The sequence below is a fragment of the Micrasema longulum genome, unplaced genomic scaffold, assembly GCF_059751315.1.
Source record: "Micrasema longulum isolate JH-2025_06_02 unplaced genomic scaffold, ASM5975131v1 h1tg000205l, whole genome shotgun sequence".
Taxonomy (NCBI): domain Eukaryota; kingdom Metazoa; phylum Arthropoda; class Insecta; order Trichoptera; family Brachycentridae; genus Micrasema; species Micrasema longulum.
Window position 1 is genome coordinate 288,463 of NW_028277410.1, and position 19,202 is coordinate 307,664.

The 19,202-nt window shown below is 32.8% G+C and overlaps 2 protein-coding genes across 2 annotated transcripts in view; one reads left to right on the top strand and one right to left on the bottom strand.

The window, feature by feature from the left end:
- The window catches only part of LOC148283745 (5-hydroxytryptamine receptor 1-like), a 204,854-nt gene that overhangs the window by 171,789 nt on the left and 13,863 nt on the right, over positions 1–19,202 (top strand). The window lies entirely within an intron of this gene.
- LOC148283746 (uncharacterized) overlaps positions 1–19,202 on the bottom strand; it is a 220,882-nt gene that overhangs the window by 128,363 nt on the left and 73,317 nt on the right. The gene's annotated exons all lie outside the window — the stretch shown is intronic.

The following is a 19,202-nucleotide window of genomic DNA, read 5'->3' on the forward strand; positions in this document are numbered from 1 at the left end:
TATTAAAAATGTATTTATATTTATGGAACAAATGGGCGCCATACTGTCTTAATATAATAATTAGAAACCCGGCAAAATACAGAATGATTATTTATTTATTATTTTTAAAGGCGAAAATTTTCCAAGCAAATTCTTATAAAGTCGTCTCAAAAATCAACGAATTCGAGATGCGCCTTTTTGAAAGATAGACTACGATATGAATATAACAGATTTTTTTTTTAAATAAACAGTTTTTAAAAAATTCGAAAACTTTTCTCCAGTCGATTTCCTATTCAAGGATTTTTACCTGAGAGATACTTATTAATAAAAACACTCGTCCAGGATTATTCATTTTTGTATACACATCACATAGAACTGTTTTTTCATCCACCCAGACACGGGGTTGAGACATGTAATAAAGCCTCAAATATTATCATCTCAAATAACAGCCTCATTTATGTCTAATTTTGTATTACTTTTAATTTCATTACGACGCTTAAAACTTCCAGTTTCCGCGACGTTTGTCTAAGTTTAGAAGTTTGTAATGAATAATGTTATTGTGCTTCAAATCATTTTTCATATTCATTACAAACTTTTGTTCAACCCACCCTTCGCGACCCGCGGTTAACAAACATAAAATAATGTTTGTATGATGGAAACCGCAAACCGCGAAGTCCACAATTTATTTCGTCTCCATATTTCCAAAACGTATTTCTGGATTGTTCCCAACAAACTAAGTTGTAAAATATTCAAAGCTACATTAGTGAAACATAAAATGATGTTTCGAAATTAAACATCGCGAATGGTCGATTGTAATATTTGTAAACAATAAATTTAGTGTACTTATAATTTAGCCATACCTAAGTTTAGTTTCCATACTCTCATGCAAATACACATAAACACACCCTTTTGTTGTACCACAACTTAATATGTATAATTTTTATTTAGAAACTTTGCTGGTCTGTCTTCAAACCAAATCTTTTTCATGTTATTATAACATTGTCGACTATTTTGTTTCTGTAAAATAAATAAATAAAAAACTATTCTATATTCAACTTAAGAAGAGACTTGTATCGTTTGCACGCTCATGAAGCTCTGTAAATATTGACAGTTAAGTGTAGGAAACAAATGCCGTAATTTATTGTTGAGACACCGCAATAGTGACGTACCACCACAAAACTTCACTATTGATCGACAATATCGACTTTATATTGAATATTGAATAATGTTGCGCGTGTTCATTTTAAGGAGTTTGCAATACGATTAATTAAAGTTAATAGACGATAATTTTGACGTTGAACTTATTTATGCGCCAATTAAAAACAATTAATCTTTAAAAAAATAAATATGCTATTGTGCGTGATGGTCACTGAAAATGAGACATGTTCATGAATTATTATATTTTTAGCTCTATTTTTTCGCATTGCCCATTCCTACCACCACTCTTCATTTTCAACCCCTCACTTACTCACGTGATTACTCAGAACAATCAGTTTTGTCTTCACATTGCCAAGGGAAAAAAAGCAGAGTATACGCTGTGATCATAAAATGTTTTAAATACTTATATAGTTAGGGACCCTGGAATATGTTAGCTAAATGTTAGACCGTCCGCGTCCGTCAAAAATAACTATTTCACTCGCGATTATTATTATGCGATCCATACTCAGTATGTTAAAAGATAACACTTCCGAGTTAATCTTAAAAAAACATAATAAAAATGCTATATAATTTAATTCCGCTTTTATTTATAAATTCTTACCAGTGACCGGGTTTCGTCGTGACCGCCATCGTCAGACTGGTGGGAGACTAAACAAATTTCTATGTTATATACAAGTGCAACCAGGGGTTGTAAATCATGATTTTATATAATTATGGAAATAAAAGAGTTTAAATTAAAATAATTTAAGTATAAAGTAATGAAAATCGTATGAGTTTAAGTTTTGTTTGAATGAATATAATAGAAACTTAATTACTTTTATTTTAATTGTAACGTATATAGCTATTCCTGTTGCGATCTTTGTCATCCTATAATTATTGGGGAGTCATATTATGTATTTTTCTTTTGTATTTTTTTGATTTACCTAGAATAATATATTCCTGTTGAATTACTAAGTAAAACAATTAAATAAACTGCTTCTTTTTTACTTTCACTATTTCATTTTTAGTTATTATTAAGCTATTTAGTCATTAAAACCCGTTTCTTTTACCCTATCTGACAGATAATTATTCAAAATCGATATCGGAAATCGAAAAAAAAACTGCCACAACACTATTGTCATCTGTCGAAAATACCTTCTTTTATTGTCTGAACTTTGGTAAAAAATTTGAAAAGTGTGGATTTAAAAAAAATGTTTCCAACAAAATAATCTTAAAATTTAAGTCCTGCTGGATTTCAAGCATGCAATGAGGAATTTTGTTGGTTTTTTAACCGTTTTTTATTTGTAAATAAACTATCAAATTTAGCCAATTTTTTATGTGTATTTTTTTAATAAAGAAATATTTTTGATCTTGTAATTTACCCAAATATTTTATTTTTTGAGCCATTTTCAACGAGTTTTAAATAACTCGATGTTAGAAAATAGGATCTGGGAATTTTGATGAATAGGTTTTTCGAGCATTATTTTTTCTGTCACTCTCTCGCAAATACCTTCTCGATACTGTTAATTAATACTGTAAGAAAGAGATAACTGCGCGTCGGACGATTTTTGCCTAACTAAAATCGAAAAAATCGACGATTCAATGTGCCGTTTTCCGCACCCCCAAACTGAACCGATTTTTTTATTTTTTTTTTTTAAATTTAAATCTTAATGTAGGGCACACATATCATACATATTGTTATGTGTGTTCTAATAATAACATTGCAAATGTATTTAATTTATAAATTCTTCATGACATATGTCTTGACCATTATTTTAAATTTTGATATGTTTTTTTCTTCATAAATATTTTTTTCCATTTCGTAATACTTTTTAATTGCTTTAAATAAAATTGAATTTTGTGACTTTGCCTTTTTCCTAAATGGAAGTCTAATTTTGTTCTTTTCTCTAGTATTGTGATCGTGTTCATGCTGGTTCCGATCAATTTTTTTCCAAAATTCTGTTTTTTTATTAGAGTTTATAATTTAATGAACAAATATCATTGTATTGTAAAATATTCTTTGTTTATATGTTAATAATTTCATTTCATTTACCATCGACTTTACCCTCGTGTATCTGTTTTTTTTCAAAATGATTCTAAAGGCTTTATTTTGTAATACAGTTAGTTTATCTATGTTTTCTTTGTTTGATAAAAATAAAATGCCACTACAGTAGTTAACGTGTGGTTCAATAATTGTTTTGTAAATAGTTTTGCAAGAGTCCTTATCAATAAATCTGATTTGGTTGTTTTTATTTTATGTTAGTGTTTTCCCATTTTTAAAAATTATTAATCATTTTTGTATGCCGTATGTCCGAAGATGGCAGATAAAATACGACGCTTTTGAGGGTTTTTGGATGGTCCCAGCTCCCATTGGAAACAATTTATCAAAAAAAGAAAACTTTAGAGACATGCCAATGGTAAATATCCATATTAATCAATATAATCAATATATTGAGTTTGTCAAAATTTTTGTAGACAAGGACTGGATTCAACTCCCTGGGGAGCTGTTTATATTAACATATTACAACAGAGATGAAGAACATTTAAGAAAAGGTAATATTGAAGTCTAGGCATCTACAGGGCTTATGACCTGTCAATGGCTGGTTTAAGTGGCCACTTTACACACTGTGTAACATTCACCATTCTGCCAATATTTAAACATCTTTATTCCTTCAATTCTTTCATGTGTTGATGTTTGTGAAGTTAAAGAGCTGAAACCTTTATTTATGCGGGTGAGATTCATCTAATTGAATTATTTTACGCCTGAAACTGTTATTTTTTCAATTTCTATACTTCTTCATGGACCAGGTAATTTATCAACAATATTTTGAGTTTGTCCAAATTTTTGTAGACAAGGACTGGATTCAACTCCCTGGGGAGCTGTTTATATTAACATATTAACACAGAGATAAACAACATTTAAGAAAAGGTAATATTGAAGTCTAGGCATCTACAGGGCTTATGACCTGCCAATGGCTGGTTTAAGTGGCCACTTTACACACTGTGTAACATTCACCATTCTGCCTATATTTGAACATCTATATTCCTTAAATTCTTTCATCTGTTGATGTTTGTGAAGTTAAAGAGCTGAAACCTTTATTTATGCGGGTGAGATTCATCTAATTGAATTATTTCACGCCTGAAACTGTAATTTTTTTAATTTCTATACTTCTTCATGGACCAGGTAATTTATCAACAATATTTTAAGTTTGTCAAAATTTTTGGTCTATGAAGAAGTATAGAAATTGAAAAAATAACATTTTCAGACGTTGCCTAGTATGAAGGTAAAATAATTTAATTCAAAGTTATAGCATATTTTTTAAGTTTATCCAAACGGTTTCCACTGAAGGTTTTTCCGTAAAGTTTTGTAAGCATGCTTAATAATAATTAATTTTAAGAGGAAACGCTCTCCGACTTTTCTTCATACAAACGTATTCCGTATTTTCTCTCTGAATTATGGCACTAGAGCAGTAATTTTTTTACACATCATAGATATTTACTATTGGCGTGTCTTTTTTATTTAAAAAAATAGTTTATTAATGGAACTAGAACCATCCAAATCCGTAAAAAAGCACAGCTTTATCTGCTGTCTACGGGCGCACGGTGTACAAATAAAACTATTTTTTTAAAACGCAAGTCGTGCCGACTCTGAAAATGTTATTTTGATTCTCTTGTCAAAAAAAGTAACGAAATTGGCTTAGTTTTGAGGTGCTGTGTTTGAATAACTATTTATCAAAATTCACTGTCCCCACGATTTATGTTAACTGAAACACAAAAATAATCATATATACGTACATATTTTATTCGGACTAAATAAAATAACTGATATCAAACTTTCGATTTTGTTCATTTAATCCATATACGAGTAAGTACTTAAATCTAACAATAGCAAAGCATTGTCGCGTTCATCTCGTTTCATAAAAAAAAACACTGCTCTAGTGCTATAATCCAGGGAGACAATATGAGAATACGTTTTTATGAAGAAAAGTGAGACCGCCTTTCCTCTTAACAGAACACTGAGGTCCAGAATAATTATAAAATTCCTAATAAATTGAAATGAACAAAAATCAACAAAGCTTTGCTGTTATTTTCAAAAACTCTTTCATATTTTTTTAATTTTATGACTTTGAACTGAAAATTTAAACATGTAATATTTTTATCTTCCTACCGAGTAAATGAAAGGATTTCTTTTTTTGTATCAACATTTTAAATACCTTTCCCAAACAAACAAGATCGGTTACTTCCGCTCATTTGCTATTCAAAATGGCACAAACAGTTAGCGTGTTTATTTAACTACTCCCATTAAATATTAGCCTGTTTTCGCTCACCTGTTGAGCCGAACACCATTTCAGGGAGTTAGTGAATTTCAGCGCTCCTGAAAGTCGGCAGTTCCTGAATTTCTGGAAAGTTTGTTTAAGGACAAAGTTAAACAGAGCCTAGCGTATCAATTAGTTCCTCGGAACATAAAGTGGTTGTTCCCTCTTCAAACTTTTGAAAATTTATAACGAATTCCTACGCTTTGTACTCTAAATAAACATGCAAGACGCTCAACAACGCATTAACTTTAACAGATTATTTAAAATGGGAATGTTACAGATTAAACATAACAAAAGAATCCAATTCAATAATCTACTTGATAAAAATGCCTTCTCATATATAAAACCAAATATGTTTCTAAAAATATACAACTCCTATATCAGACCTACTGTCTCATACGGGTTTTCGATATGGAATCCCTATTTTGTTAAGGATACTAACTTATTGGAAAAAGCCCAAAGACGAGCTACAAAGTTGTCGCTAAGCCTGAAACGGCTTCCATCTTCTTTGCAGTCTCAACTCTGGGGATTGGTTTGCAGCAAAGTCCTGCATCTCGTCCTCCATTGGTCTCTATTCTCTGCAGCCCTCTTCAGCTCGACATATGAGGCGCAGTTTAAATTCTCGCACACTTGCTCCAAATATACCCGTCGGGGTCGGCCTCTGTAATTTGTCCCCTCAGCCATTCCCTCTATGATGTCATGCAGGAGACCACGTGGCTTATCCATTGAGCTCGCCTCTCTGAGATGGTTTTAATTAAGTATCTCTCTTTTACGATTCTGCTGAGAATCTCGTCATCAGTTAAACAAGTAATAACTGTAAATAAACTTCTTAAGGCAATGGAAACTCTCGGTTTCACAACGCTGCAGGAACGATGAGAAGGGGAACCTGATAGAGGCATACAAGATACTCAACAGTCACTATGCTGTCCAAATTTGGATCCGTGTTCAAGCTTAAACAAAATGCTCGACTTCGAGGCCACACCCTCAAGCTGGAGAAAACCAGATTCAATCTAAATCCACGGAAGCATTTCGTGAACAATGGGGTTGTTGATGGTTGGAATAAGTTGCCACATGAGCTGATCTCAACGTGTAACCTTAATGGGTTAAAAAATAGACTAGATTTGTTTCAGAAAAGTTAAAGTGCGCCAACAGCTAACTTTCGTTAAAATAGATTTAAGCAAATCAGCTGTAAGCTGCTCGCTTAGAATTAATATAATAGTCACAATAATAAGCAATGTTCTGAGTATGTCTAAATGTTGCAGACAGGTTGGATTTCCTCTCTAGGGAGCTATTTATATCTGAATTTGTTGCAACAGAGAGGGAAAACATTTTGAGAAGGGAATATGAAAGTCTAGGCAATTGTAGGGCTTAAGATTTGTCATTGGCTAGTTAAGGTGGCCACTTTACACGCTGTGTAACATTCACTATTCTAAATATGTTTAAACATCCACATTTCTTTAACTCTTCCATCTGTTAATTTTTGTTAAGCAAAAGAGCGAAAACCTTTAGCATGTGGGTGAGATTTATCTGGCTAAACCAATTCACCTAGGGAAATCCACCCTAAGGAGAAAATCCACCAGTCTGCAAGCATTTGGACATACTTAAAACATTGTTAAATTAACTACCTGGTAAAACAAGAAGTATAAAAAATTGGAAAAATTGATTTCAGGCGTTGCCTAGTAGGTGAATTTGTTCAGCCGGATGAATCTCACTCACATGATGCTCTTTTACTTCACATAAGTCAACAGATGAAAGAGTTGAGGAAATATGGATGTTCAAAAATAGGCAAAATGATGAATGTTACACAATGTGTAAAGTGGCCACTTAAACCAGCCAATGACAGGCCATAAGCTCTGTAAATGCCTAGACTCCCATATTCCCTTCTCAAAAATGTTTTTCCTCTCTGTTGCAACAAGTTGAAAAATAAATCAACCGTGTAACGTTCAACCTTTTAGCTCCTCCCCTTCCGAATCCCCACCACCGCAAATTCTGAAACATACCGCTGAATGTTATTAACCTAATTTCAGTGCATGTTTGGACATGGAGGTGTTTCTCGCATCCTTTTTTACACTGCAAGAAATTTATGTATTTTGAAAGCGTATTTTAGTATAAGTATATTGGTGTAGTGAGTGTCCTGACGAAGAGACGGGTACGTCTCGAAACCGGTAGACATAAAAAGTCAGCAAATGTTTACGTAAAATTTAGTATTTATCACGTTTCGAGGGGGAAAAAATATTCTCATTAATTATACCACTCTCATTCTCGCTAATAACACAATGGCATGTTACTTGGGCGCGGGAGTTTGGTCCTAATAATTCTGCGGACGTTTGACGTATTATGCAGCGATTTGTAAATTATGCGGATTTCCGCATTACTTATACATATTCTACTTATTTACACAATTCGTTTTGTCGTGTGAAATTCATTTGGTTCAATTCAATCAAAATTAAAACAGTAGGAATCATTACCAGAATAAAACAGGGAAATATCATTTTTTTACATTTTTAAAGTAATGAAGGTCTATAAAATACTGTCCAATAATTTTTTGCTAATTATTAATAGCATTAAAAATATTTTTAAATTTGTAATTTTGAATATTTTTTAATTTGTAATTTTGTAAGTCAAGTATAATCGATAAGATTAAGAAAGGGTCTCTGAGATGGTTTGGTCACGTAGAACGAATGGACGATGAAAGAATGGTACAAAAGTAAATATGGCGAAAATGAACGGTAACGTGAGACGAAGACGACCAAGGAAGACATGCCATGATCAGATAAACCAAAATCATAAGTCTGATTATGTCAAAAGCAGACAGAACCGAAGGGCATGCATGACAAGATGGATGAATGAGGAAGTTGCTAGGAATAAATGCCAGGATAGACGTGTGTTGCGGTCAATTCTCTCTGCCTACCCCTACGGGGAAATGGCGTGATGGTAGTAGTAGTTATAGTAGTAGTAAATTTGGATTCCCGCAAAAACAATATTTCAATTGGCCACGCCTCTAATACGTCACGATTCATATTTATTAGTTTAAAACATCGTAACAAATCTGGACGTCACAACTACCAAGGCCAAACTTGTCGCGTTTTTCTAGCAACATGTTGTTATCGAATTTCTTTTTCAAATTGATCGGGTTGTGGTCCCGTGGCTAATGTCTCGGACTCACGGCTCAAAAGTCCGTGGCTCGGATCCCACATTTATTATTTACATACAATATTACATTTTAGTTATTTTAAGACATTTTTGAAATTATTTTTTTTTTTTTTACAGGACTCACCAAGCCAATGAATATGGCTTGTCGGTAAAGATCCTTTACAATTAATCATATGATAGTCCTACATGGTTTTATAATAATAATTACTACTAACTTAGATATAGGGAGCGAAAAAAAAGTACATGTAATTGATGCTTTCAAAAAAATTATTTAGATGATGTTAAAAAAAAGCAAAAAATAAGTGAATGATCACGCAATTTTAAGATAAAAAATAAATAAACACAGAACCGGAGTACCAAAATTTTAAACAGAAGTGTGTACATATTTAATAGGCACAAAGCATTTTATTAAAAACATTATTTATTAACATATCCATAGCTATATCTATAACTATATCTATATATCTATATCCATATTTATATGTAAGTCTATATCTATATATCATCCTCATCCATATCCATACATATTTATACCCGTACATGCACACATACATATCCATACATACATATATACACATACATACATACATGTGAACATACATATACACACATAAACATCCATGAGAATATTACTTAGCTATAAATTCTATTTTATATATATCTATATTTGAAAATATTCAATTTTTTAAATATATAATCTCCTGATCGAATAGCCATTCTATTATTTTGCCCTTGTCATCTACCCTCTACCCCAACTTGATCCCATTTTCTAATAGTGAGTTATTTACAACTCGTTGAAAAAGGCTCACAAATGAAATATTTGGATAATCGTAAGAACGAAAATATTTATTTTTTTCAGATATTTTTTTAAAAATCATGGCTGAAAACATTTGTCCACAACATCCATATTAATTTCAAAAAAATACAATTAATTATTCTAAATCCATTTTTACCGGTTTTTTTATCGGTATTCGTAGTATGTTATATTTCCCCATATAAATGCCCCGTGTGAGAAATATAAATGCTTTTTACTCAACTGCAGTTATCAGTGGCTCAATCGCAGATGTTTATCACGTCGATAAAAAGTTCTTAACCACTTGACGGATCACGGTGGAAGTGGATTAGTTTATCGTGGTCACGTGGTCAAACGCCAAACGTCATAGTCGGAGTAGTCTCGTATGATCTGTACAACAAACCATCACGCTGTTTCCCCGTAATGGTAGGCAGAGAGGATAGAACGCCACATTACTCTATCTTTGCATACAGATCTCGCTTTTTCTACACTCATACATCTTCTCATGCACGCGCGCCGATTATTCCGACTTTTGACATGTCCATCTTCAAGTATTTGTTGGATTTGGTCATGCCATGTCTTTCTCAATCTACCTCTATTTCTGCATCCATCAACATTTGCATTGTAAATATTCTTAACCGTTCTTTCGCTGTCCATTCGTTCTACATGTCCAAACCAGCGCAGAGTTCCTTTCTTGATTTTGTCTATAATGCTTGTCTCAGCCGTACATAAGGTACGGATCTCAACATTTGTGCATCTATAGTTTTACCACAAATGGGTGATTTAAATGTCAATTGCCTTTTGTCTGCTGACGATGCCGTGCTTCTTGCTAATAACAAAGAGGAACTGCAGTTCTTGGTAACAAAGGTCTACGATGTATGCAAGGGAAGCGATTTGCTGATGAATGTCGATAAATCTAATGTGATGGTTTTTGAAAGAAATGAAAGTATGACTAAATGTGAAATCACTGTGAATGGAGTTATACTAAAACAAGTACATGAATCTGTGTATCTGGGTAGTATGTTTACTAGGGATGACTGTGAAAGATATTAAAAGGAGGGTGAGTGCTGGGAATAGAGTGAACGGATCACTTAAATCAACCTTGGCAAATAGATGTTTGTCGCAAGAGGCAAAATTAGCAGTTCACAACGAAGTCCTGGTCCCGACCCTGATGTATGGAAGCAAAGTATGGACTTGGAAAAACAGGGATGAAAGTAGGTTGAATGCTGTCGAAATGCGATAATCTGTGATAGTTTAAGTTTGTCCGTTTGCCTTTTGTTTTGCACATTAGAAAGTTGTTGTTTCTAAAATAACATGGGGTCGATTATTTGGGATAGTTGCTGAATGTACATCTTGAGTGGTTTATGCTATGTATATGTGCCGCATGTAATGTATATGTTTGTGTATGTTTTATATGTGCGTTCATGTGTGTGCGTGGATGGCTCGGAGTGTGCATTCGGTATTTTTATTTATTTTAATTTATTACCTCCATGGAAAACGCAAATGTCAACAATTATCCTTTTTTTACTTAAAATTCTTATTTATTTTTTATTTTTTGTCACATTTAATGTTTATATCTTTTTAATTTATGAAAACTTAATTGGTCTTTTTATGTTAAAAAATTGTTGTTTTTAGTACTTATTTTGCATGACTGTATGTTTTCTAAATAAAATAAAAAATAAAAATAAAAACTTAATAACAACTGAATTTTATTTAATTTGGATAATGTTTGTTTGTTCTGTCTTGATTAATTCATTTACGATCATGTTAATACACGACACTGTCGTCATAATATTATTGTGTACCTTGTTCGGCTTATGTTTCATTTATTTTGTCTCTAATTAAGTTTAAAAAATACATAAAACATGATACATTGCGCATAAACAATAACAGCATTACAAAACAATTGTTACTCTTCTTTTTTTATTTATTTAAGAATATACCCATATACTCGTACATGTACAGAAAATATAAGAGGAAAAATAATGAAATTCACTAAATCGCGAAAACGGCTTGTCAGCAGATTTTTTTTTTACTTAATAAAGAAAAATGTTTAAAAATTAAATAAATTTAAAAAGTAATATAAACATTATTAAGAACTGAAGGATAAGCTTACGTATTTTTCACACAAAATATATGTACTAACATATTACAACAGAGGTAAAGAACATTTTAGAGAAGGTAATAATATAGAAGTCTAGGCATCTACAGGGCTTATGACCTGTCATTGGCTGGTTTAAGTGGCCACTTTACACACTGTGTAACACTTTCCATTCTGCCCATATTGAACTTAAATATTTCTTCAATTCTTTCATCTGTTGATGTTTGTGAAGTTAATGAGCTGAATTTTTTTTATGCTGGTGAGATTCATCTAATATTATTATTTCGCCTACATACTAGGCAACGCCTGAAAATTTATTTTTTTTCAATTTCTATACTTCTTCATGGATCAGGTGGATTTATCAACAATAACATATTATCATCTAAAATGTTCTTCATCTCTGTTAAATATGTTGATATTAACAGCTCCCCGGGGAGTTGAATCCCGTCCTTGTCTACAAAAATTTGGACAAGCTCAAAAAAATGTTAATCATATGTATAACAATTTAAATAGTTGAATGGTACAACATAAAATTGTAATTAATATTAAGCCTTGTTTGGAGTATTTTCCATTTATCAATTAACGCAATAATTAAACTTGGCCAAATATCGTAATTTGTTGACCTCGTTATGTAGTGGTCAGCGCGTCTACCATGGAAGAGGTATCGATTCCCGACAGGATTGACATTAAATATTTATTTAAAAAGGTGTCTTCACACTAGAATATTTAATTGTACCTAGACTGGTACCTGAAGCGAAGGACCGATCATCTTACTTTCATTATTTTTTTTAGTGAATGATGATGATGATGAAGGTGAACAGTTGTATTATTCAGGTGCCAGACCAGAGACAATTAACAACTGCAGTTTAATTAATCATTAGAATTAATATTTCGCATTCGCCTTGCCAGAAATCGAACCCAAGACCTCAATAATCGTAGGTGAACGTGCTAACCACTACACAACAAAGCGGACTTACCTCCGCCCGATTTGCTAACTAAGCATTTTTACCTGAGAAAGAAAAACGAAGTCCAGGATCTGGTTCTATTTCAAAAACATAACTTTATTTTGTATTGGCTTGGACACATTAATACAAATATTTACTGGCATTTATTAATAAATAGGCTATTTAGCTGTAATATTTAAAGTAAACAAAGTTTTATAGTATTATTTTAAACCTTGACGCACTATCCAAATATCTACGAGTCCTTGTGTTTTTGGCATGGTATCCTAGTGAAGATTATCACATAGAATCAATTTAATAAATGGTTATTGATAGCAGACGTGTCCTTCCGAACATAAAATGGATTATGGTAATCTAAGGAGATATGATGAAGAGATTTTCCTGGCTCATACATTTAGAACGATTTATCTTCATTATAAGTTTACGATGGAAATACCAACAAGATGCTGTCTTCGGATTACCGTTGATTACATTATTAATTTTATTTGTTTATCTGAAATTTTCCTACAAAGTGCTTGGTGGGTTTATGTTCTAGTAAATGATTAGAATAATTTGTGCCCAGGCAAATACATAATACATTAAGGAAGTTCAGATATTTTTATTTTAATTTTAACATATTACAACAGAGATAAAGAACTTTTTAGAGAAGGGAATATAGAAGTCTAGGCATTCACAGGGCTTATGGCCTGTCATCACTAGTCCGCAGCATACTTGAATACAGTTCCATAATTTGGGACCCTTCTGAATTAAACCACATCCTTGAAATAGAAAAGGATCAAAAGCGATTTTTGCGGAACTTATATCTGAAAGAAAATATTAATTATTCATTCTTGTGCCCATCATTATTTCGAGCAAGGATGCTGAACTACAATACCCTCGAATCTTGTCGTCATTTTTTTCTTGGGAAACATTTCTATGAGCTGATTTCTGGAAGTAAATGTAGGGTTTTTCGATAGGGGCGGGTAGATGTTGAAATGAAATAAAACAAGTTGTGTGTGATGTATTAAAAAAAAACTTTTTTTTTTATTTGAAAGGCCCATATGTACCATTAAGTGTGAAATATGACATCGTTTAAATGCCCGCCTCTGCTTCTAACGGTGCTCTTCCGCGTAAATCCAGCTGAATATGAACGATGGTCTGTGTTATATTTACCTTTAGGGCATCGGTTGATCGTGGTTTATTTGCACTGAGACTTCAAGAAATCTCACAAGAAAAAGTCCAGCTGGGTCAAATCGCATGACCTTGGTGGCCAATTCAGCTCACCCCTGCGAGAGACAACCTTACCCTCAAAACGTTCATGCAGAATGTCAATCATGGCGTCTGCTGTATGACACGTAGCGCCGCGCGCCGTCTTGCTGGAACCACATGTTGTCTAGGCCTATATGGTTCAATTTGGGCCATAAGAAATTGGTTATCATTGTTCTGTTGCGCTCGCCGCTGACGGTGACCGCCTCACCAACGTCGTTTTCGAAAAAGTACGAACCAATGACGACGCCAGCCCAAAACTCACACCAAACGGTAACTTTGGTAACAGTAAGACGATGCATTATCACCTGGTGAACCTTGCGTGGGTCGGTTTTGTCTCATATATGACTATTTTGCTTATTAACACAGCCTTTTATCCAAAAATGCGCCTCGTCGATAAAAATGATTTTTCGGCAAAAATTAGGGTCGTCTTCCAAACGATTCGAAGCCCAGTCAGCGAATAAATGGCTTTAAGCTCATGGATCAGTTGGATCTTATATGAGTGTAGGCTTAAGTTTCGACGCAATTTTCGCCAAGTTGAAGTCTGCGAAAGGCCGAGTTCTTGTGAACGGCGAGAAATCGACTGCTTGGGTTCTGCTGTACACTTTAACGGACAGCGTTGATGTTTTCGGCCGATCTTGCGTTCTTTAAACGTACAGATGTTAACTGGTTGATTACCAAATCAATCGTCACAAATTTGGCTACCAAACGTGAAGAATTGACTGTGAAAGGCCACCACATTTAACGTAAAATGGTCGCAATGTTTGTACTTACGAACACTTATTTTGGTAATAAAATTTTATGATTTGAACGTGCTGTTCAATTATATAACTTGCCATGGTGATTTAACATAAATAACTAAATAATAAAAAAAATATTTGACAGATGGAAAAGAAAAAAAATGGCCGCCACGGACCGTCAAAATCCACCCGTGCCAATTGAAAAACCTTTTTTTATCCAATTATACTGAAAGAGATCAGATTGTATGCTCCCAATAATTAAACTAGAGCAAGATCTCATGCACTGTTTTACACACCCAGAAGCCGTACAAATGCAAGTCAGAACTCACCCATTGATACGGCAATTAGATTGGATAATATAGATCTGAACTTATGTTTACAGTCTGCGTTGCGTGATGGGTTAAATACCCGGAAAGAAATGCGGACTAAAATTGTCAAATAAATTAAATAAATTAAAAATATACATTTATCAAAACAGTGGCAAAATATAGAAATAACAACAAAAGAAACTCATTTTGGCATACAAAACTAACTAACCGAAGACAAAAAGTTTCGGAGTGACAGAGGCAATCTATCATAAGGTATTCCTTTATATTAAGGTAATCAGCGCCAGAAACAGTAGGTATTATTTAAAGTTAATAATTACAGTTTGGAAAGGAAATGCTATTAACTTTCTAAAATAAATCTTGTAAAATATTTAGGATGCGGCGTAGATTGTCGGCATTTTTATAAAACCGTTGGTCAATTTCGCATAAGAAAAAGAAACCTTTTAACATGTTTTAAATTGCAGTTCATTACTAATAACGTCATTCAAATGATGTCAATTTTACATAACTGAATCATTTGACGAGTATTTCCCCTTCACTCTCTACAAAATATGTCTGCTGATACCGGCGATTTACTGACTAATTAAATTTTTAATGCAGTCAATGTACAAAGCATATACGAGTGCATGTCTTGTGTTGTTAAATACCTCTACAAACAGAAGTCACAAAATCCTCCACATATCCAAAAACTGTTTTAAAGACCGGGGATAGTGGTCACATGGAAAAAAAAAATGGCTTTAGAAAACACAATGTAATAAAATAGTTGCATTGCAATTCTGTGTATGTGTATGTAATATGTAATGTAATAATGTATAGTAAAAAAAAGAATATAAGATTTATAGTAAAAGAGTGAAATATAGAAGAAAATTAGTAAAAAAGAGATGCATTTGAGGTTTGTAAATCTTACATAGGCACACATTGTTAGGCACAAAAATTCAGCAAAAATAAAAATAAATTGACATTTATACGAGTATATTATACAAACAGACTGAATCTCCGGTTCATGGGTTATTGTTGCAAAGTCAGTAGTACTTACTTCCTTTGTACAACCGAATTAGCATGAACCCACCCATCTAAGTAGAAAGTATGACTGTTTGTATACATGATGTTTCAGGGGTCTTAAAATAATTTGTTATTTATTCTATATTAAAACTAAAGAAAATACATATTAAAAATTTAATTAAAATGTTTTATATGTATATGAGCAACTTATAACGTATTTGACTAGTCTACCGGTTTCGAGACGTACCTGTCTCTTCTTCAGGACAATCACTACACCAACATGCAAATACTAAAATACACTTTAAATTTTACCGTCACCGTAGTATACATAGTATTTACGAAAAAATACATAAATTACATGCAGAGTTAAAAGGGATACGAACACCACCATGTCTCAACATGCACTAAAATCAGGTTAATAATATTTGGCAATATGTCGCAGAATGTGTGGAAGGAGTTGGGAAGACAAGGGGCTAAGAGGTTGAACGTCACACGATTGGTTAATTTTTAAATTAAAAAGGGGGCTATATTAAAAATAAATTTGATTATTTATTAGAAGGATATTATTTTAAATAGTATAAACAGTCAATTTTTTCTTTTTACTAACATATTTCTTTCAAGTTTATTTAGCCAAATCGACAATAGACACGCCAATGTGTAAAGTTACAATGTTTGTAGTATGTTGTACTCGCGTGTAGTTTGAAACAGTTTCGATAAGTTCCGCAGAGTAAATATGTAGAAACGTTGGCGTTGCTGTCGTTTGTGGCGCGGCGGATGCAATACAAGTTAATGTCGTAGTATCTGTGAATAAGCGTATGGTATGACATAGCACGACAAAAAGCTTACCAAATGCTGGGCTCCATTTTAAGAATTTCCAAACATTTTAAAAAACCAAATACATTAAAAACTTTATACAACACTTTTGTACGCAGTAATTTGGAGTTTGCATCCGTGGTGTGGAGCCCATAATACATAACAAACATTGAAAGGATTGAAAATGTTAAACGAAAATTTTTAAAATACCTAGATTATAAAAACAATAAAACGCTTTGTACTTACAGCCAATCTGCCAAACAAAATGGATTTTTTACCCTTGAAAATAGACGCACTGTATCTGAATTATGCTATTTACATAAATTATTAAATAATAAAGTCGACTCTTTTAACCTACTCTCCAAAATTAATCTTAATGTCCCCTTTCGCATGACAAGAAATAAGTATTTATTCAATCTGCCAGTCTGTAGCACTAACTATGTACAACACTCTTTTCTCTTGCTCTAAGTATAATGTTTTTTTTCATCTATTGATATACTTTACATACCCCTTAATTTATTTAAAAATAAATTAAGACTTATTGTTTCTGGCTGCGATACGATCTCACTTACTATTTGATGATGCGCACTCCTGAACACTTACTCCCACATTAATACACATAAACACACATCTACACTTACTCTCATACAAATACGCATAAACACATCCTTTTGTTGTAACACAATTTAATAAAATGTACGATTTTTATTTAGAAACTTTGCTGGTCTGTCTTTAAATTGTTTTTTTTAAATGTTATATCATTGTCGACTGTTTGTTTCTTTAAAATAAATAAATACGCATTATGAAAATAATATATGTCTCTCTCGCGCTTATAAGCGTGACATATACTATTATTGCTTTGTCAGTTGCTAATCATATGGTTATAAAATATCACAAGATGCTTCTGCGTTCGTTCGAATTTCACTGCGATTCTTAGTAGTAAAAAAGTAAATATATAAGCGGACACCTTGTGTTAGCTTTTGTAGGATGAACGCGGTAAAGTTACCGGGCCGGGTGGATTTGCGTGGCATGTGTGAAAAGGGCCATAGATGTGGGTAAGACCCTGTCACCGAAAATATATTTGTCACTTGATCTGTATCTTTAAAGTGACCGAATCTTTTAAGTAGTTCAATTGAACGAATGTATCTTTTGCTCATTTGGCTTATTTAGGTCATCATATATTTGCATCTTTCGCATTTTCGTATCATTTGTACCATTGTATCTTTCGTATATTTTGTTTCATAGTTTATTTCGGGTCTCTTGTTCGTTTAGTTCTTTTGTTCATTTGATATAAGCTATATTTCTAAATGTCTCGCAGCTACAAAACGAATAAATGTTTAAAATTCTAGCATCCTTATAGTGCTTGATATAATTTTATATATTGTTCAATTATTTAAAAAAAGTCAAATTAAATTATTTTCGAATAAAGTCAATAATATATAGCCAGCCTCACGGTGCAGTAATCAGCGCGTTTGCCTACCATACAAGAGGTCTTGGGTTCGATTTCCGACATGGTTGACAAAAAATATATAAGTAAAAATAAGTTTTACGCCAAAACATTTTAAGGTCCCTGGACTGACAAGTGAACCGTAAGACTGATCATCTTACCTTCATGTAAAAAATAATCAAGATTAGCTGCGATTGGTGTACCAATGCAGTGTCCTATGCACCATTAGATGCAGAAAGGGAATTATGATGAAATAATATAAATCTAAAAAAAATTAAAATTATTGCAGATTTTGCATGGGAAGGTATTTCAATATTTTTAGTAGAGTTTATTTACAAAGATAATATGTATTTACATGTATCGGCCTCGTGGTGTAATGGTCAGCGCGTTTGCTTACCATTAAAGAGTTTATACAATTCCCCTTCCGCACCTAATGGTGTATAGGGTACTGAATTGATAACCAATAGCAGCGTATTTTGATCATTTATGTTACATAAAGGCAAAATGATCAGTCTTACGCTTCAGGTACCAGTACAGGGACTATGAAATATTCTAATGTGAAAACACTCTTTTAAATAAATATTTCATATCAACCATGTCGGAAATCGAACCCGAGACCGTTTGCTTGGTAACGGTAGGCAAACGCGCTGACTATCATTCTATTTTTTTAAAATTATATTTTTTATTACATTAGGATTTTTAAAAATATTTTTCTTCGCGACACCTTAAAAAACACGAGTAAACATTTTTTGGTGCAATACAAAAAACATGCTTTACCAGCCAATGACAGGTTGTAAGCCATGCGAATACCTAGAATTTCATATTCTCTTCTCAAAAATGTTTTCCCTCTCTGTTGCAATTAATTTCAATGAAATCCACCCTTGTTTGCAAACGTTGAGGCATACTCAAAAAAATTATGGAAAACGAAATTATTTATATTTTCGATATGAGCCAAATGTCCACACACACTAACCAGTGTGTTCATAAAAACAAATTATTGTTGATTTCTCTGTGTAATCCATCATTTTCTTACACTTAAGTAATTATCTTTAATATTGCTTTTCCCATTTGACTATTCTCTATGTTCGTGTGCGACACATTTGCGACAGATAATGATGGATTAAAATCCTTATCTGATTAATTTTAGGGAAATGTAGAACATTTTTTTACGTCCCAGCATCTAATTTA